The sequence below is a fragment of the Nuphar pumila genome, chromosome 2 (assembly GCF_984573655.1).
Source record: "Nuphar pumila chromosome 2, dmNupPumi1.hap1.1, whole genome shotgun sequence".
NCBI lineage: Eukaryota > Viridiplantae > Streptophyta > Magnoliopsida > Nymphaeales > Nymphaeaceae > Nuphar > Nuphar pumila.
The window spans coordinates 54,724,231-54,745,863 of record NC_143250.1 but is presented as its reverse complement, the minus strand read 5'-3'; the positions used below and the strand labels follow the sequence as shown (position 1 = coordinate 54,745,863).

At 40.4% G+C, this 21,633-nt stretch overlaps 1 non-coding gene across 1 annotated transcript; it reads right to left on the bottom strand.

Annotated features, from left to right (window-relative positions):
• Positions 1–11,959: 11,959 nt before the first annotated feature.
• On the bottom strand, positions 11,960–12,062 carry LOC149845499 (small nucleolar RNA R71). Its single transcript, XR_016430704.1, has one exon. It is a non-coding gene; the product is annotated as a small nucleolar RNA R71 (small nucleolar RNA).
• Between the last annotated feature and the right edge of the window lie 9,571 nt (positions 12,063–21,633).

Genomic DNA, 21,633 nt, shown 5'->3' with positions numbered 1-21,633 from the left:
GCCGAAATGGCAACTGGTGCAGAGTTTCTATGATGGATTGTCTGACAAGAATCGTCAGATGATCGACTCTTCATGCGGTGGGACATTCATGCTGAAGAGCGAGGACGAAGCATGGAGGCTATTTGATACATTGGCCGAGAATTCACTCCACCATGCTTCGAGCTCTCATTCTGATAGAGCCACACCCAGCATTCAGAAGAAAGCTGGCGTTCTTGAGATTGGTCCATCTACTGCACTACAGTGTAAAGTAGACATGATTGCTCAGAAGCTGGACCAGCTTCTCTCAGGACCATCCACTACACAGCAGGTGTGTACTCTTTGTGCCAGTCCGGCACACGAGATCACTGAGTGCCCTTCAGCAGCTCAGTACCCTGAATTTGTTCAAGAACAAGTTCAGGCAGCTCAGGGTTACGTCAGACCGCCAAATAACCCATTTTCATCGACATATAATCCGGGTTGGCGTAACCATCCCAATTTTTCATGGAAGAATCCACAGTCTTCTATACAGATGCCTTCTTCCTCTCAGCCAGTTCGGCAGCCATCTTTTACTCAGCCATTTCAAAGACCGAACTATGCTCAGTCTTCTTCTTCTTCAGTTCCTTCCCCGATTCAGCAGGAGTCTGCCCCGCAGACATCTTTTGAGGAGAGACTTCTCCAGGCATTCCAAGAGGTGAAAACCTCTAATCAGAACGCCTTCGAGAAGTGTAGCCAGATTTTGAGCTCACATACGCAGTCCATTGCGAAGTTAGAGTCGCAAATGGGACAGTTAGCTGAGGCTATTAGTAGGAGACCCGAGGGTACATTGCCGAGTCAGGCTGTCATGAACCCGAAGGGTAAGGACCAGATGACTGGAGGCCTATTTCATACTGAGACACAGCAGCAGGCTAAATCAGTTATGGCCTTGAGGAGTGGACGTGAGTATCACGTTGAGAGTAGAGAGAAGATAGAGGAGCCAGAGACCATTGTTTCACCTACGTCGGCTCAATCATCATCCCCATCCCCATCATCACCTTCATCATCTTTATCCTCAGAGAAGAAGAAGGATAGGAGTGAGCCTTCTCGCAAAGAGGAGGAGCCAGCAGAGTATATCCCCCCACCACCCTATCCCAAAGCATTAGAGTCTCCTGGTTATAGAGGGAAGCAAGGTGCGAAGATCCAAGACATGCTTGATATCTTCAAGCATGTACAGATCAACCTACATTTGCTCGATGCTATTCAGCAGGTGCCGGCTTATGCCAAATTTCTGAAGGAGCTATGTACGCAAAAGAGGAAATCCAGAGAGCGAGTTCCTAACAGGGTCCATCTGACTGAGCAGGTGAGTTCAGTACTTCAGCATCAGACACCACCCAAGCTCAAGGACCCTGGAGCACCTATCATTGCTTGTACTATAGGGAACATCCGGATAGAACGCGCATTGCTCGATCTTGGAGCAAGCGTGAACATTCTGCCCGGATATTTCTTTGATTCTTTCGGGTTAGGGGAGATGAGATCGACTCCGATTACACTTCAACTGGCAGATCGTTCCGTCAAGGTACCGAGAGGTGTCTTGGAGGACGTGCTAGTTAAAGTGGATGACTTTTATTTTCCAGTCGATTTCATTATCCTTGATATGGAAGGAGTAGACAGCCAGCACCAGACTCCGATTATTTTAGGCAGACCATTCTTGGCGACTGCCAATGCGTGCATCAATTGTAGAACTGGAGCCATGGATCTCTCATTTGGCAATAGGAAGGTAAAACTGAATATTTTCAATGCCGCGATGGGACCAGCAGGAGACATGGACTGCTTTCATGTAGACATTGCACAGGAGTTAGTGGAGGAGCAGCCCGAGTTGTACATTACTGAGGATTCTTTAGATTTGTACCATATAGAGAAGAATAGCGGTTTAGATAGTGTAGATGTGTCTAGAGTGTCGTCGGAGAGACCACCTTGGGGAGCAGTCAGGGAACCCCTTCCACCACTTGCGGAGACCCCCGCCAAATCGTCGATCGAGTCGCCTCCGAAACTTGAGTTGAAACCCTTATCGGATTCACTCAAGTATGCATATCTCGGAGATGATGAGACTCTGCCTGTGATCATCTCGTCCTTGCTCACTGAAGAGCAGGAACAGAGATTGCTGACTATTCTTCGGGAGCACAAGGCAGCGATTGGATGGGGAGTTGCTGATCTAAAGGGGATTGATCCTTCATTCTGCATGCATAGGATCCATTGTAATGAGGAAATCAAGCCATTTAGGGATATGCAGAGAAGGCTAAATCCCAACATGAAGGAAGTGGTGAAGAAAGAAGTGGTGAAGTGGTTGGATGCCGGAATCATTTATCCTATTTCTCATAGTCAGTGGGTCAGTCCGATTCAAGTTGTGCCGAAGAAGTCAGGACTCACTGTGGTTGAGAATGAGAAGGGTGAGAGAATTCCGATGAGGACCACTACAGGATGGCGAGTCTGCATCGATTATAGGAAGTTGAATGTGGCAACTAGGAAAGATCATTTCCCATTGCCATTTATTGATCAGATCTTAGAGCGACTCGCAGGACAGAGCTACTACTGCTTTCTAGACGGATATTCAGGATACAATCAGGTAGCTGTCCATCCTGACGACCAAGAGAAGACCACGTTTACATGTCCTTATGGCACCTTCGCATTTAGACGTATGCCTTTTGGGCTCTGTAATGCCCCGGCTACTTTTCAGAGGTGCATGCTTGCTATCTTCTCGGACATGATTGATGATGTGATGGAAGTTTTTATGGACGACTTTTCAGTGTATGGCTCTTCTTTTGAAGATTGCCTCCATAAACTTGCTCGAGTACTGAGTAGGTGTGTGGAGACCAATCTCGTCCTGAGTTGGGAAAAGAGCCATTTTATGGTCCAGGAGGGGATTGTGTTAGGACACATTGTGTCCAAGCATGGTATTGAGGTTGACAGAGCAAAGGTGGAATCCATTTCTCGTTTGACTCCACCCACCTCTGTGAGGCAGATTCGATCATTTTTAGGGCATGCGGGATTTTACAGGCGGTTCATAAAAGATTTCAGCAAAATCTCTCGACCGCTTTGCACGTTATTGGAGAAAGACCAGCCCTTTGTTTTCGGTGAGGATTGTATGAAGGCCTTTGAGATTCTCAAAGAGGCCTTGATTACTGCACCTATTTTGAGACCTCCAGATTGGACTCTCCCATTTGAGATTATGTGCGATGCTTTTGATTATGCTATGGGGGCCATTCTAGGACAACGCATTGATAGGAAGCCCTATGTGATTTACTATGCGAGTAGAACTCTGTCTGATGCACAGATGAATTATACTACGACAGAGAAGGAACTACTTGCGGTAGTTTTCGCATTGGATAAATTTAGGTCCTATTTACTCGGTTCGAAGGTGGTTGTCTATTCTGATCATTCTGCATTGAAATATTTGTTGAATAAGAAAGACACCAAACCGAGATTGATTCGTTGGGTCCTACTACTACAGGAGTTTGATCTCGAGATTCGAGATAAGAAAGGAAGCGAGAATGTAGTAGCAGACCATCTTTCCAGACTGATCGTGGAGACCACGCAGGATCAGAGACCGATCAGTGATTCTTTCCCCGACGAGCAGATCATGTCAGTCAGTACATCGCAGTTACCCTGGTTTGCAGATATTGTGAACTATCTGGTTTCGAGGCAGATACCTGAGCATTGGAACAAGAATGAGCGTGAGAGGTTCCTATCTCAGGTGAGGCACTATTATTGGAATGAACCGGAGTTGTTCAAATACTGTGCAGATCAGATCATTAGGAGATGCGTTCCGGAGGAGGAATACCAATCCATTTTGAATTTTTCCCATTCGTTAGCCTGTGGAGGGCATTTTAGTAGTAGGAAGACGGCTACAAAGGTTTTGCAGTCAGGATTTTATTGGCCCACACTCCACAGGGACGCTCATGAGTTCTGTAGGCGATGCCTGCGATGTCAGCAGATTGGAAACATGTCCAAGAGGGACATGATGCCCTTGCTACCGATTTTGATAGTCGAAATTTTTGATGTTTGGGGCATTGATTTCATGGGACCATTTCCGCCCTCATTCGGAAATTTATATATTCTGGTGGCGGTTGATTATGTGTCCAAGTGGGTCGAGGCTGTGGCCACCAAGACCAATGATCACAGAGTAGTGCTTAAGTTCATTAAGCACAACATTTTCAGTCGTTTTGGAGTGCCACGTGCGATGATTAGCGATGGTGGCAAGCATTTTAGGAATGTTCAGATAGCTTCTCTGCTGAGAAGATATTCTGTCAATCATAGATTCACCACTCCATATCATCCGCAGACTAGTGGACAGGTTGAAGTGTCCAATAGGGAGATTAAGCGAATTTTAGAAAAGACAGTTCGTCCGGACCGCAAGGATTGGTCCCAGCGCTTAGATGATGCACTTTGGGCATATAGAACTGCATTCAAGACTCCCATTGGCATGTCTCCGTATCGCCTTGTATTCGGGAAAGCATGCCATCTTCCTGTCGAGCTAGAGCATAGAGCGTACTGGGCTATAAAGAGATTGAATTTTGACCTCACCCAGGCTGGCAAAGAGAGAGCACTGCAGCTCTCAGAATTAGAGGAACTCAGGAATGATGCATATGAGAATGCCAAATTATACAAGGCTCGCACAAAAGCATTTCATGATAAGCATATTGTCAGAAAAGTGTTTGAGCCAGATCAGAAAGTGTGGCTATACAATTCTCGTTTACATTTATTCCCAGGGAAGTTAAGATCGAGATGGACAGGTCCATACATTGTAAAAGAAGTATTTCCCCATGGAGCAGTGACATTATTCGATCCTATGACCCAAGGTACATTCAAAGTAAATGGGCAAAGACTGAAGCCATTCATTTCAGATGCCTTACAGGATGGTGAGTGTGAGATAGTGCATCTCACGAAGGCATGAAGATTCGACCAGAGGGATGTATGATATGTACATTATTTATTTTTCATTTCAGAGTTTTTTTTATTTAGTATTTCATTTCACATGTGCTAATTTGTGTTTTGATGCATGCAGGATGAACTTAACAATTAGTGTATCAATTACCAGGTACAGAGAAGAGTTTTCAAAGAATTCAAGAATCAGAGGAAAATCAACTTCAAAAGCTCAGAGCAAATCAGGTTGTATCTATCCCTTCGCCCATATTTTCGTTAGTGTCTTTTAGTGTGCATTTGCATTACATTTTTATTCATTTTGTATGCCACTAGAGACAGTGTCATTCAAGCATGGGGGGGTGGTTTAGATGCATGCACACAAAAATACACAAAAAATTTTTTGTATGACTGGTAATCAAAGTAGGCATTTAAGAACAAAGTGTAGCATATATGATTGTTTTTGGCATAATCTAACAGTTTAAAAATTTTTAAGCCCCATAAATTTTTTTTTTCTGAACTGAATCAAATATAGTAGTTGTTTATGAGATAATTCAAAGAAAAGATAGTATTTGATTGTTAGAAAATGTTGAATCACTTTTGTATAAGTATGCACAGTATGTTTTGAGGAAGAAATAAGCAATGGAAAGATGTGTTTGAAAAATAAGTTTAAAAGAATAGAGCTACGTTTAGTTGTTGATGTATTCGTGAATCCTAGTAGTGGAACTCAGACACGAGATGAAGTGTTTGAGTGTCTTAACGAAAAGGATAACGAAGGAGATCATCTTCTTGTCTAAGTCTATATTTGTGGCCTTTGCAGTTCGAGTAAGTAGAATCTGAAGGGTGTTTTACACCTGGTGCCCCAAAGCCAACTGACTTGGGAGCCACCGGTTCGAAAGCTTGTTACATGGACTGCATAGAAAGCCTAAGAGATAGAGACATTGCACATGACAAGAGGAAGACTATACGTAAACTATTAGGATAGAAGGTCTAGTGACTCGAGCAATTAAGTCCGAGGGATACTCTGTATCTAGTGCCCTAAGGTCGGCCGACTTGGGAGTCACTGACCCAAAGCTCGCTACACGGGTCACGAAAACTGACTATTCGAAATAGTGCTCATATGAGAAGAATGCGCAAGAGATCAAAAGTTGAAAATGAAAGAAAAAGAATGTGCTTAATGAAAAAATTTTCATTGCTTAAGTATATGTGCATTACTGTGCAGAAAATATACAAGTGAGAATAAATGAGTAAAACATGAGAATACTTGATTTTCGGAGAAAAATCATGAACTAGCTACAATATTAGAAAAGTGAAGGAAAAGAATTTTTACTGTGGAGGCATGAGATTTTTAAACTTGTTTTGAGAATGTCAATTACATGAAATATTTGTTACAACTGCATTCTTAAGAACCTAATATTTTTGAAAGATCATCCTTGCATTTTATTGAGGTTTGTGGGTAGCATCGCTGCAAACCCTCACGAGACCTTACTCGTCCACTAGTGTAAGCTAGGGGTTTAAAGGGCTTGTTGCATACGCTAAATGCAACCGTGATTCCTACGAAAGTGAGGTAGTATTATGCATTCATGCTTAGCATTTCTTGTCTTCAGTGCATATCATGATTAGGGTTTGTTAAGGGACTAACAAACATTCAAGCATGGGGGTATTTGATGATGCATGAAATGCACATCATGTAAACAAGTTTTTCATGCGTTTTGTATCAAGTTTAAGGTTTTAAACCCATGTTTAGATGTGTTTTGATAGTAAGGGGCTATGGTTCGAATTTCAGAAAAATCGGAGTTAAAATGAGAGAGTTATGGCTATTTCAGTGTTTGGGCACGGATTTCGAGGTGGATCGGATCCATATCCGACCCAATTAGGTCAATTGGACCTTGGATCAACTCTTAGAAAGCCCAAAACCCAACCCACACACTTATCCATACTCATTTCAAAAAGTTTTTCTAAAACCCCCCCAGAAAGTGGCGCCTAGCAATATTTTATTTTTTAACACTCTTTCTGAAAAATGTCAAAACTATAAATAGTTTTTTTTCAAGAACCCTAGGCGTCTTTGGCTGTGTTTGGACGCCCCCTACAGTGACTCTACAGCAGCAGCTCCTTCCTCTCCATCTTCCCCAAGTGTTGGCCATTGAAGATCGACCTATGCTTGATTTTCAAGCACATTTTCAAGCTTTCTTTGGTTTCTTTTCATTTCTTTCTTATTCCTTGCTGTCTTTTCACCATTTTTCTGTACTTTTGCAGGTGTAGCAGAGGTGGAGACCATTAACCTTGGCGGGAGTGCGCAACACACCACCAAGGTGAGCCGGCCCTACCTCCATCCGGCTTTCTACACCCTCCGATTGCGAATCGGCTCACATTCCATCACCGGTGGATCTCCAACGTGTAGCAGCTGCAATAGGTGCCGTTTTTGGTGAAATACAGCATCCTTGAACTGTAGAAGACGTCTACCTCCAGCCACGGTCCGCTCTTCTTCATCCCCCCGGTCGTCGGATCTTCCAAAAGGTAGGTCTTCTTCTTCCTTCTCTTCTAGATAAAACCGATTTGTGTGTGTGGTTTTTGTTTTGTTATTTTCTGTATGTTTCTTGTTTTTCTTTTTATTTCAACCTTAGAATAGCATTCGTGCATAGACCAGCACGTTAGCTTAGGTTTATTTATTTGATTGATTTATTGGAATCGAGTTTTTATTGATTTTTCATTTTTTTTTATAAAAATCGGCTAGATCTTCATCTAGCCGATTCTTCAAGTTTGTCATAAGTGTTCTTGATATTGTTTTACAGAAAATCCAAAAAAAAAAAGTGTTCATCTTGATTTACTTTATTCGGTTTTTGTGTGGGTTGTATTTGGTTTTAATTAAAAAAAAAAATCCAAAATCGGCTAGACTTATTCTAGCCGATTCTTGATTTTTACAAAAATATTTTTCTGTTTTGATATTTTTGTTTTGTCCAGCATGTGTATTGTGTTGTTTTGCTGAAAATCCTATTCCAAAAAGTTTATTTTAATTCATTTTGATTGTGGGTGCTGCTTGTCTTGTTTTGATTGTATTTTTGAAAAAGAAAAAAAAAATTCGGCTAGAGATATTCTAGCCGATCTTTGTATTTTTGATAAATGTTTGTGTTGATGTTGGTGAATCGTGTAGTTGCTGTGTGTTTTAGGTGTTAACAGCAGTATATAGTTGTGTTAGTCATTTCATTGTTTTAGGATTGATTTAATTAGTTGTTTTAATCAATTTTTCGTTTTTTGTGTTTTGAGTCTATTGTTGAAAATTATAAAAATCAAGTTTTCTTTTTTTTCATGTTTTTAATTCCAGCATAGTGCTGTTCTTGTTAGCCTTGGTGTAATTAGGAGTCCTTTGTATTATTCTCTAATTTAGTTTTATCAAATTAGTGGTTATTTAGTTTTATTGCTTTTTGTTAATTTATAATTTTAGTTTTTTTATTTTCGTGTGGTTCTTCTTCTTCCCCAAGGTGGGGCGGCAGCCATTAGAGCTCCCCTGGAGCTCTTGGTCGATTTTTTTTAGCAAGTCTTAATGGTCATTAGTTGAGTTAGGAAGGTGTCTAGGTTCAATGTATTAGGTCTTTCTTTTTTTTTTTTAGCCGTTTTTAGGGTTGCATTTAGGTAAGTTTTGGAATTAGGTTAGCATTAACTCCTAGGAAATCGATTTTCCATTTAAGTTCTTTTGTTCCCTAGGTATAATTAAGTCTATTAGTTTAGAAAGTAGCATCCATTGAAGTTGGCGATTTTTGGAGAAGGGAGGTAATTAAAGTAATTGAAAATTGGAAAGCTTTTGGAAAAAGGATATTCTTCAAAAATCGTGTGAGGCATTTAAGGAAAATTTGAATTTTGAATGTGTATTAAAGAAGGAGTTACTCCTTAACTTTGGAAAGTGTTTTGCAATTAAACCAAAATTCCAATCTAGGTTACACGATTTCCATAGAGCATTAAAAGCATTTTAATTCCATCTTGAAAAGCAAAAATCGTGGATTTCTAGATTGGTCTTTTCAGATTTCCAAAAAGGTATTAAAGGCAATTAAGGAGTGTAACTCCCTCTTTAAATGGGGCGATTTTTGAGAATCCAAAGCATTTCAAAGTTTGAATATTGGTAATTATTACATTCCTTTTTCCAACCTCCTCCATTAAAATCGTGAACTTAGGATTAATTGTAGCTTAATTAGGAGGTTACTACTTTAGTCTAGACCTAACCTAGTCAAACCGAGCCTAGGTCGAGTCAACCCCTAGTCTACACCCCCTTTGAGTCTAGTCAAAACCTAGCCTAGCCCAAGTCAAAGCCTAAACCGCACTTAGGTCAAGTCTAAGACCAAAGCCCAACCTTAGTCAAGTTTAGTGGAGTCAACCTTAACCTAAGTTAGGTCAACCTAGTCTACCTAACTTATCTAAGTCAACCCTAGTTGAGTCAAACCTAGTCAAAGACCTAACTCGGGTCAAAACTTAGTCTAAACCTAGTAAAACCGAGCTTACCTTAGCCCATTCGAGCCTAGTCAAACCCTAAGTTGGACCCAGCTTAGGGTGAGCCTAAGTCAATTCGAACCTAGTTGACTAAGGTAACTCAAAACCGAATCCAATTAGTGAGTCCACCTTAGCTCGAACCTATCTCTTTCAACCTAGTCAAACCGAGCCTACCTAATCCCATCCGAGTGCATCCAAACCCAAACTGAACCTACTCAAGTCGAAACCGATCCTAGATCGAGTCAACCAAGTGAATCCTAACCTTAGCCTTCGTTCTTTAGTTAAGTAAGTCATTTTTTATTATTTCCTTTGATTTCTATATTAATTAGTTTATTTATCTAATTTAGTTTTAGTATAGAAGTGTGTGTATGTATAGCGTATTTATTCAGTATGTATGAAATGTGTTTTGTTGTGTTTTGAATGATAGTTAGATATTAGTTAACTTAGTGGTTAGATTGCATTTTATTATTTAGCATAGTTGCATTTCCATTGTGAGTTAACTTAGTTCTAGTCATAAATTGCTTGTAGGTTTTGTGCGTCGTGCATTTAGTATTTTCCTAATTATCATCTGCATATACACTGTTATACAGTGTCATTTAGATTGCATTAGGTGTAGATTGCATTTGATAGTGTTTCCATAGGTTCATAAAGTGAATAGTGCACTCAAATAAAAACCAGATTTTTGCCCTGTCGAAACAGAATTATTTTCTGATCAAAAACTCTGTTTTTTCCAAATTTATTTTTTCTATTCACTGTATTGACGTGTTATTTAACTGCAGACCAAATTTCAGCTCATTCGGAGTTGATTTGGTCTGATTTTTAAGCGTTTTGTGAAAACCGCTTTTTCTGGATTTTAAATTACAGGACTGGCGATATCCTGATTTTTCCCAGATTTGAAACGCTTATATCTGGAGTTCCAGATACTGCTTTTTAATTCTGTAAAAACTGTCATTTTGTTTAATCTGTCAGTTGCAGAACAGAACAAATTTCGGGAAAATCGGACCTCGTTTGCCCTATCAAACAGGGGTTTTCCGATAACCTGCCAGATTGCTAGTTTACACTAGTTAGGGGCAGTTTCGTAATTTTCTTAGTTTCGGCATTTTAGACTTGTTTTCAGTAGTTTCTGTATTTTAGAAGTTGCATAATCATCATACAGCATTAGTAGAAGTAATTTGGTTAATTTTAGAATTAATTTAGTATGTTATTTAATTTTTGTTTGATAAATAGCATTTGTTTATTATTTTCGTAGAATTAGACATATTGTTAATTGTTGTTTGCATCATTAAAATAGAAAACTAACTTTGTATTTTTCTGCATTTTTTTTTAGGTTGAAAAGCATATGTAATTTCCAGGGTTAGTATACAAGTGAAAAGATTCTCTAAGTGGTGAAAAGACAGAATTACCCTTGGCGTGGAGCAGAAGACTAAATGCTTGTTTATTGTTCTTTTAGTGCTTAATTGTAGTTGTATTCACTTTATAATTGTAGATTGTCATTTGATATTAATAAATTAAATTTTCTAGAATTATAGTGATTAATTCCTGTTCCCTGAGGATCGACCCGTACTTACCACTTTGTGGAAAGTCGGTTTTTATATTTTTGGTTGACGATTTTCCAAAGTTTTATTGAAAATAATTGTTTTAAAAAGAGCATTCCAAAATATCAACCAAATTTTGGCGCCGTTGCCGGGGAACGGCGAATTAATTACTTTATTTCTTAGAGTTTAATTTATTATTATTTTGTTTTAGTTAGTTAATTAGTTGTTTTCTTTCTAGTTAGTAGGATTAGTAAGTAAATATAGGATTAACATAATTAGTAAATATAGGATTCACATATTGTTCTTTTTAGGATTCACTTAATTATCATTCTGCAAGGAGCGATTAGACAGGTGGGTTTTAGAAAAACATAGTTTGTGATTTCCTGTGTTTATTTGTTTTACCATTTTAGAATAGTTTACTTTGCTATTTAATTATTTAGTATAGAATTCTGACATAGCTATATAGCATATTTGTTTGTTTTTAGTTACTGTTATTTGCTTATTTACATTTTAGTATCTGTGCTAGTTTAATTTTTTTTTAGTTAGGTCGTTTGCTTACATCTGGTCTTAGTACCAGTGTATGCAGGGTCGACGAGGTCTAGGAACCCCATTACACCCATTTGTTGACAACCCAGAGAGAATTTTACATTCTCATCGAAGTTCGGCAACAATGGCTGACATGGATCCTCCACCTCCACCCCCAGTTCTTTCACGCCCTCTGCGGGAATACTTCATTCCTACAGACTATGTTCAGGCATCCTGCATTCGGAGACCCGATGTAGGAGCGCCACATTATGAGATTAAGGCCAGCATTATTCAAATGCTTCCATCCTTTTATGGCCTTAGTCATGAGGATTCCTACTGACACTTAGATGAATTCCTCGAAATCTATTCTACTGTTAAGATACAGAATTTCGATGATGATGCGTTGAGGTTGACTCTATTCCCTTTTTCATTGAAGGACAAAGCCAAGTATTGGCTAAAGTCCTTAGATTCTGTAGAAATAGAGTCCTGGGATCAGTTGCAACAGGAGTTTCTTCGGAAATACTTTCCCATTGGTCGCACGAACCAATATCGTAGAGCCATCACTAGCTTTTCAGAGCTAGATGGTGAGCGCTTTCATGAGACCTGGGAGAGAATGAAGGATCTCCTCAGGAAATGCCCCCATCATCAGGTGCCGAAATGGCAACTGGTGCAGAGTTTCTATGATGGATTGTCTGACAAGAATCGTCAGATGATCGACTCTTCATGCGGTGGGACATTCATGCTGAAGAGCGAGGACGAAGCATGGAGGCTATTTGATACATTGGCCGAGAATTCACTCCACCATGCTTCGAGCTCTCATTCTGATAGAGCCACACCCAGCATTCAGAAGAAAGCTGGCGTTCTTGAGATTGGTCCATCTACTGCACTACAGTGTAAAGTAGACATGATTGCTCAGAAGCTGGACCAGCTTCTCTCAGGACCATCCACTACACAGCAGGTGTGTACTCTTTGTGCCAGTCTGGCACACGAGATCACTGAGTGCCCTTCAGCAGCTCAGTACCCTGAATTTGTTCAAGAACAAGTTCAGGCAGCTCAGGGTTACGTCAGACCGCCAAATAACCCATTTTCATCGACATATAATCCGGGTTGGCGTAACCATCCCAATTTTTCATGGAAGAATCCACAGTCTTCTATACAGATGCCTTCTTCCTCTCAGCCAGTTCGGCAGCCATCTTTTACTCAGCCATTTCAAAGACCGAACTATGCTCAGTCTTCTTCTTCTTCAGTTCCTTCCCCGATTCAGCAGGAGTCTGCCCCGCAGACATCTTTTGAGGAGAGACTTCTCCAGGCATTCCAAGAGGTGAAAACCTCTAATCAGAACGCCTTCGAGAAGTGTAGCTAGATTTTGAGCTCACATACGCAGTTCATTGCGAAGTTAGAGTCGCAAATGGGACAGTTAGCTGAGGCTATTAGTAGGAGACCCGAGGGTACATTGCCGAGTCAGGCTGTCATGAACCCGAAGGGTAAGGACCAGATGACTGGAGGCCTATTTCATACTGAGACACAGCAGCAGGCTAAATCAGTTATGGCCTTGAGGAGTGGACGTGAGTATCACGTTGAGAGTAGAGAGAAGATAGAGGAGCCAGAGACCATTGTTTCACCTACGTCGGCTCAATCATCATCCCCATCCCCATCATCACCTTCATCATCTTTATCCTCAGAGAAGAAGAAGGATAGGAGTGAGCCTTCTCGCAAAGAGGAGGAGCCAGCAGAGTATATCCCCCCACCACCCTATCCCAAAGCATTAGAGTCTCCTGGTTATAGAGGGAAGCAAGGTGCGAAGATCCAAGACATGCTTGATATCTTCAAGCATGTACAGATCAACCTACATTTGCTCGATGCTATTCAGCAGGTGCCGGCTTATGCCAAATTTCTGAAGGAGCTATGTACGCAAAAGAGGAAATCCAGAGAGCGAGTTCCTAACAGGGTCCATCTGACTGAGCAGGTGAGTTCAGTACTTCAGCATCAGACACCACCCAAGCTCAAGGACCCTGGAGCACCTATCATTGCTTGTACTATAGGGAACATCCGGATAGAACGCGCATTGCTCGATCTTGGAGCAAGCGTGAACATTCTGCCCGGATATTTCTTTGATTCTTTCGGGTTAGGGGAGATGAGATCGACTCCGATTACACTTCAACTGGCAGATCGTTCCGTCAAGGTACCGAGAGGTGTCTTGGAGGACGTGCTAGTTAAAGTGGATGACTTTTATTTTCCAGTCGATTTCATTATCCTTGATATGGAAGGAGTAGACAGCCAGCACCAGACTCCGATTATTTTAGGCAGACCATTCTTGGCGACTGCCAATGCGTGCATCAATTGTAGAACTGGAGCCATGGATCTCTCATTTGGCAATAGGAAGGTAAAACTGAATATTTTCAATGCCGCGATGGGACCAGCAGGAGACATGGACTGCTTTCATGTAGACATTGCACAGGAGTTAGTGGAGGAGCAGCCCGAGTTGTACATTACTGAGGATTCTTTAGATTTGTACCATATAGAGAAGAATAGCGGTTTAGATAGTGTAGATGTGTCTAGAGTGTCGTCGGAGAGACCACCTTGGGGAGCAGTCAGGGAACCCCTTCCACCACTTGCGGAGACCCCCGCCAAATCGTCGATCGAGTCGCCTCCGAAACTTGAGTTGAAACCCTTATCGGATTCACTCAAGTATGCATATCTCGGAGATGATGAGACTCTGCCTGTGATCATCTCGTCCTTGCTCACTGAAGAGCAGGAACAGAGATTGCTGACTATTCTTCGGGAGCACAAGGCAGCGATTGGATGGGGAGTTGCTGATCTAAAGGGGATTGATCCTTCATTCTGCATGCATAGGATCCATTGTAATGAGGAAATCAAGCCATTTAGGGATATGCAGAGAAGGCTAAATCCCAACATGAAGGAAGTGGTGAAGAAAGAAGTGGTGAAGTGGTTGGATGCCGGAATCATTTATCCTATTTCTCATAGTCAGTGGGTCAGTCCGATTCAAGTTGTGCCGAAGAAGTCAGGACTCACTGTGGTTGAGAATGAGAAGGGTGAGAGAATTCCGATGAGGACCACTACAGGATGGCGAGTCTGCATCGATTATAGGAAGTTGAATGTGGCAACTAGGAAAGATCATTTCCCATTGCCATTTATTGATCAGATCTTAGAGCGACTCGCAGGACAGAGCTACTACTGCTTTCTAGACGGATATTCAGGATACAATCAGGTAGCTGTCCATCCTGACGACCAAGAGAAGACCACGTTTACATGTCCTTATGGCACCTTCGCATTTAGACGTATGCCTTTTGGGCTCTGTAATGCCCCGGCTACTTTTCAGAGGTGCATGCTTGCTATCTTCTCGGACATGATTGATGATGTGATGGAAGTTTTTATGGACGACTTTTCAGTGTATGGCTCTTCTTTTGAAGATTGCCTCCATAAACTTGCTCGAGTACTGAGTAGGTGTGTGGAGACCAATCTCGTCCTGAGTTGGGAAAAGAGCCATTTTATGGTCCAGGAGGGGATTGTGTTAGGACACATTGTGTCCAAGCATGGTATTGAGGTTGACAGAGCAAAGGTGGAATCCATTTCTCGTTTGACTCCACCCACCTCTGTGAGGCAGATTCGATCATTTTTAGGGCATGCGGGATTTTACAGGCGGTTCATAAAAGATTTCAGCAAAATCTCTCGACCGCTTTGCACGTTATTGGAGAAAGACCAACCCTTTGTTTTCGGTGAGGATTGTATGAAGGCCTTTGAGATTCTCAAAGAGGCCTTGATTACTGCACCTATTTTGAGACCTCCAGATTGGACTCTCCCATTTGAGATTATGTGCGATGCTTCTGATTATGCTATGGGGGCCATTCTAGGACAACGCATTGATAGGAAGCCCTATGTGATTTACTATGCGAGTAGAACTCTGTCTGATGCACAGATGAATTATACTACGACAGAGAAGGAACTACTTGCGGTAGTTTTCGCATTGGATAAATTTAGGTCCTATTTACTCGGTTCGAAGGTGGTTGTCTATTCTGATCATTCTGCATTGAAATATTTGTTGAATAAGAAAGACACCAAACCGAGATTGATTCGTTGGGTCCTACTACTACAGGAGTTTGATCTCGAGATTCGAGATAAGAAAGGAAGCGAGAATGTAGTAGCAGACCATCTTTCCAGACTGATCGTGGAGACCACGCAGGATCAGAGACCGATCAGTGATTCTTTCCCCGACGAGCAGATCATGTCAGTCAGTACATCGCAGTTACCCTGGTTTGCAGATATTGTGAACTATCTGGTTTCGAGGCAGATACCTGAGCATTGGAACAAGAATGAGCGTGAGAGGTTCCTATCTCAGGTGAGGCACTATTATTGGAATGAACCGGAGTTGTTCAAATACTGTGCAGATCAGATCATTAGGAGATGCGTTCCGGAGGAGGAATACCAATCCATTTTGAATTTTTCCCATTCGTTAGCCTGTGGAGGGCATTTTAGTAGTAGGAAGACGGCTGCAAAGGTTTTGCAGTCAGGATTTTATTGGCCCACACTCCACAGGGACGCTCATGAGTTCTGTAGGCGATGCCTGCGATGTCAGCAGATTGGAAACATGTCCAAGAGGGACATGATGCCCTTGCTACCGATTTTGATAGTCGAAATTTTTGATGTTTGGGGCATTGATTTCATGGGACCATTTCCGCCCTCATTCGGAAATTTATATATTCTGGTGGCGGTTGATTATGTGTCCAAGTGGGTCGAGGCTGTGGCCACCAAGACCAATGATCACAGAGTAGTGCTTAAGTTCATTAAGCACAACATTTTCAGTCGTTTTGGAGTGCCACGTGCGATGATTAGCGATGGTGGCAAGCATTTTAGGAATGTTCAGATAGCTTCTCTGCTGAGAAGATATTCTGTCAATCATAGATTCACCACTCCATATCATCCGCAGACTAGTGGACAGGTTGAAGTGTCCAATAGGGAGATTAAGCGAATTTTAGAAAAGACAGTTCGTCCGGACCGCAAGGATTGGTCCCAGCGCTTAGATGATGCACTTTGGGCATATAGAACTGCATTCAAGACTCCCATTGGCATGTCTCCGTATCGCCTTGTATTCGGGAAAGCATGCCATCTTCCTGTCGAGCTAGAGCATAGAGCGTACTGGGCTATAAAGAGATTGAATTTTGACCTCACCCAGGCTGGCAAAGAGAGAGCACTGCAGCTCTCAGAATTAGAGGAACTCAGGAATGATGCATATGAGAATGCCAAATTATACAAGGCTCGCACAAAAGCATTTCATGATAAGCATATTGTCAGAAAAGTGTTTGAGCCAGATCAGAAAGTGTGGCTATACAATTCTCGTTTACATTTATTCCCAGGGAAGTTAAGATCGAGATGGACAGGTCCATACATTGTAAAAGAAGTATTTCCCCATGGAGCAGTGACATTATTCGATCCTATGACCCAAGGTACATTCAAAGTAAATGGGCAAAGACTGAAGCCATTCATTTCAGATGCCTTACAGGATGGTGAGTGTGAGATAGTGCATCTCACGAAGGCATGAAGATTCGACCAGAGGGATGTATGATATGTACATTATTTATTTTTCATTTCAGAGTTTTTTTTATTTAGTATTTCATTTCACATGTGCTAATTTGTGTTTTGATGCATGCAGGATGAACTTAACAATTAGTGTATCAATTACCAGGTACAGAGAAGAGTTTTCAAAGAATTCAAGAATCAGAGGAAAATCAACTTCAAAAGCTCAGAGCAAATCAGGTTGTATCTATCCTTTCTCCCATATTTTCGTTAGTGTCTTTTAGTGTGCATTTGCATTACATTTTTATTCATTTTGTATGCCACTAGAGACAGTGTCATTCAAGCATGGGGGGGTGGTTTAGATGCATGCACACAAAAATACACAAAAATTTTTTTGTATGACTGGTAATCAAAGTAGGCATTTAAGAACAAAGTGTAGCATATATGATTGTTTTTGGCATAATCTAACAGTTTAAAAATTTTTAAGCCCCATAAATTTTTTTTTTCTGAACTGAATCAAATATAGTAGTTGTTTATGAGATAATTCAAAGAAAAGATAGTATTTGATTGTTAGAAAATGTTGAATCACTTTTGTATAAGTATGCACAGTATGTTTTGAGGAAGAAATAAGCAATGGAAAGATGTGTTTGAAAAATGAGTTTAAAAGAATAGAGCTACGTTTAGTTGTTGATGTATTCGTGAATCCTAGTAGTGGAACTCAGACACGAGATGAAGTGTTTGAGTGTCTTAACGAAAAGGATAACGAAGGAGATCATCTTCTTGTCTAAGTCTATATTTGTGGCCTTTGCAGTTCGAGTAAGTAGAATCTGAAGGGTGTTTTACACCTGGTGCCCCAAAGCCAACTGACTTGGGAGCCACCGGTTCGAAAGCTTGTTACATGGACTGCATAGAAAGCCTAAGAGATAGAGACATTGCACATGACAAGAGGAAGACTATACGTAAACTATTAGAATAGAAGGTCTAGTGACTCGAGCAATTAAGTCCGAGGGATACTCTGTATCTAGTGCCCTAAGGTCGGCCGACTTGGGAGTCACTGACCCAAAGCTCGCTACACGGGTCACGAAAACTGACTATTCGAAATAGTGCTCATATGAGAAGAATGCGCAAGAGATCAAAAGTTGAAAATGAAAGAAAAAGAATGTGCTGAATGAGAAAATTTTCATTGCTTAAGTATAAGTGCATTACTGTGCAGAAAATATACAAGTGAGAATAAATGAGTAAAACATGAGAATACTTGATTTTCGGAGAAAAATCATGAACTAGCTACAATATTAGAAAAGTGAAGGAAAAGAATTTTTACTGTGGAGGCATGAGATTTTTAAACTTGTTTTGAGAATGTCAATTACATGAAATATTTGTTACAACTGCATTCTTAAGAACCTAATATTTTTGAAAGATCATCCTTGCATTTTATTGAGGTTTGTGGGTAGCATCGCTGCAAACCCTCACGAGACCTTACTCGTCCACTAGTGTAAGCTAGGGGTTTAAAGGGCTTGTTGCATACGCTAAATGCAACCGTGATTCCTACGAAAGTGAGGTAGTATTATGCATTCATGCTTAGCATTTCTTGTCTTCAGTGCATATCATGATTAGGGTTTGTTAAGGGACTAACAAACATTCAAGCATGGGGATATTTGATGATGCATGAAATGCACATCATGTAAACAAGTTTTTCATGCGTTTTGTATCAAGTTTAAGGTTTTAAACCCATGTTTAGATGTGTTTTGATAGTAAGGGACTATGGTTCGAATTTCAGAAAAATCGGAGTTAAAATGAGAGAGTTATGGCTATTTCAGTGTTTGGGCACGGATTTCGAGGTGGATCGGATCCATATCCGACCCAATTAGGTCAATTGGACCTTGGATCAACTCTTAGAAAGCCCAAAACCCAACCCACACACTTATCCATACTCATTTCAAAAAGTTTTTCTAAAAACCCCCCAGAAAGTGGCGCCTAGCAATATTTTATTTTTTAACACTCTTTCTGAAAAATGTCAAAACTATAAATAGTTTTTTTTCAAGAACCCTAGGCGTCTTTGGCTGTGTTTGGACGCCCCCTACAGTGACTCTACAGCAGCAGCTCCTTCCTCTCCATCTTCCCCAAGTGTTGGCCATTGAAGATCGACCTATGCTTGATTTTCAAGCACATTTTCAAGCTTTCTTTGGTTTCTTTTCATTTCTTTCTTATTCCTTGCTGTCTTTTCACCATTTTTCTGTACTTTTGCAGGTGTAGCAGAGGTGGAGACCATTAACCTTGGCGGGAGTGCGCAACACACCACCAAGGTGAGCCGGCCCTACCTCCATCCGGCTTTCTACACCCTCCGATTGCGAATCGGCTCACATTCCATCACCGGTGGATCTCCAACGTGTAGCAGCTGCAATAGGTGCCGTTTTTGGTGAAATACAGCATCCTTGAACTGTAGAAGACGTCTACCTCCAGCCACGGTCCGCTCTTCTTCATCCCCCCGGTCGTCGGATCTTCCAAAAGGTAGGTCTTCTTCTTCCTTCTCTTCTAGATAAAACCGATTTGTGTGTGTGGTTTTTGTTTTGTTATTTTCTGTATGTTTCTTGTTTTTCTTTTTATTTCAACCTTAGAATAGCATTCGTGCATAGACCAGCACGTTAGCTTAGGTTTATTTATTTGATTGATTTATTGGAATCGAGTTTTTATTGATTTTTCATTTTTTTTTATAAAAATCGGCTAGATCTTCATCTAGCCGATTCTTCAAGTTTGTCATAAGTGTTCTTGATATTGTTTTACAGAAAATCCAAAAAAAAAAAGTGTTCATCTTGATTTACTTTATTCGGTTTTTGTGTGGGTTGTATTTGGTTTTAATTAAAAAAAAAAATCCAAAATCGGCTAGACTTATTCTAGCCGATTCTTGATTTTTACAAAAATATTTTTCTGTTTTGATATTTTTGTTTTGTCCAGCATGTGTATTGTGTTGTTTTGCTGAAAATCCTATTCCAAAAAGTTTATTTTAATTCATTTTGATTGTGGGTGCTGCTTGTCTTGTTTTGATTGTATTTTTGAAAAAGAAAAAAAAAATTCGGCTAGAGATATTCTAGCCGATCTTTGTATTTTTGTTAAATGTTTGTGTTGATGTTGGTGAATCGTGTAGTTGCTGTGTGTTTTAGGTGTTAACAGCAGTATATAGTTGTGTTAGTCATTTCATTGTTTTAGGATTGATTTAATTAGTTGTTTTAATCAATTTTTCATTTTTTGTGTTTTGAGTCTATTGTTGAAAATTATAAAAATCAAGTTTTCTTTTTTTTCATGTTTTTAATTCCAGCATAGTGCTGTTCTTGTTAGCCTTGGTGTAATTAGGAGTCCTTTGTATTATTCTCTAATTTAGTTTTATCAAATTAGTGGTTATTTAGTTTTATTGCTTTTTGTTAATTTATAATTTTAGTTTTTTTATTTTCGTGTGGTTCTTCTTCTTCCCCAAGGTGGGGCGGCAGCCATTAGAGCTCCCCTGGAGCTCTTGGTCAATTTTTTTTAGCAAGTCTTAATGGTCATTAGTTGAGTTAGGAAGGTGTCTAGGTTCAATGTATTAGGTCTTTCTTTTTTTTTTTTAGCCGTTTTTAGGGTTGCATTTAGGTAAGTTTTGGAATTAGGTTAGCATTAACTCCTAGGAAATCGATTTTCCATTTAAGTTCTTTTGTTTCCTAAGTATAATTAAGTCTATTAGTTTAGAAAGTAGCATCCATTGAAGTTGGCGATTTTTGGAGAAGGGAGGTAATTAAAGTAATTGAAAATTGGAAAGCTTTTGGAAAAAGGATATTCTTCAAAAATCGTGTGAGGCATTTAAGGAAAATTTGAATTTTGAATGTGTATTAAAGAAGGAGTTACTCCTTAACTTTGGAAAGTGTTTTGCAATTAAACCAAAATTCCAATCTAGGTTACACGATTTCCATAGAGCATTAAAAGCATTTTAATTCCATCTTGAAAAGCAAAAATCGTGGATTTCTAGATTGGTCTTTTCAGATTTCCAAAAAGGTATTAAAGGCAATTAAGGAGTGTAACTCCCTCTTTAAATGGGGCGATTTTTGAGAATCCAAAGCATTTCAAAGTTTGAATATTGGTAATTATTACATTCCTTTTTCCAACCTCCTCCATTAAAATCGTGAACTTAGGATTAATTGTAGCTTAATTAGGAGGTTACTACTTTAGTCTAGACCTAACCTAGTCAAACCGAGCCTAGGTCGAGTCAACCCCTAGTCTACACCCCCTTTGAGTCTAGTCAAAACCTAGCCTAGCCCAAGTCAAAGCCTAAACCGCACTTAGGTCAAGTCTAAGACCAAAGCCCAACCTTAGTCAAGTTTAGTGGAGTCAACCTTAACCTAAGTTAGGTCAACCTAGTCTACCTAACTTATCTAAGTCAACCCTAGTTGAGTCAAACCTAGTCAAAGACCTAACTCGGGTCAAAACTTAGTCTAAACCTAGTAAAACCGAGCTTACCTTAGCCCATTCGAGCCTAGTCAAACCCTAAGTTGGACCCAGCTTAGGGTGAGCCTAAGTCAATTCGAACCTAGTTGACTAAGGTAACTCAAAACCGAATCCAATTAGTGAGTCCACCTTAGCTCGAACCTATCTCTTTCAACCTAGTCAAACCGAGCCTACCTAATCCCATCCGAGTGCATCCAAACCCAAACTGAACCTACTCAAG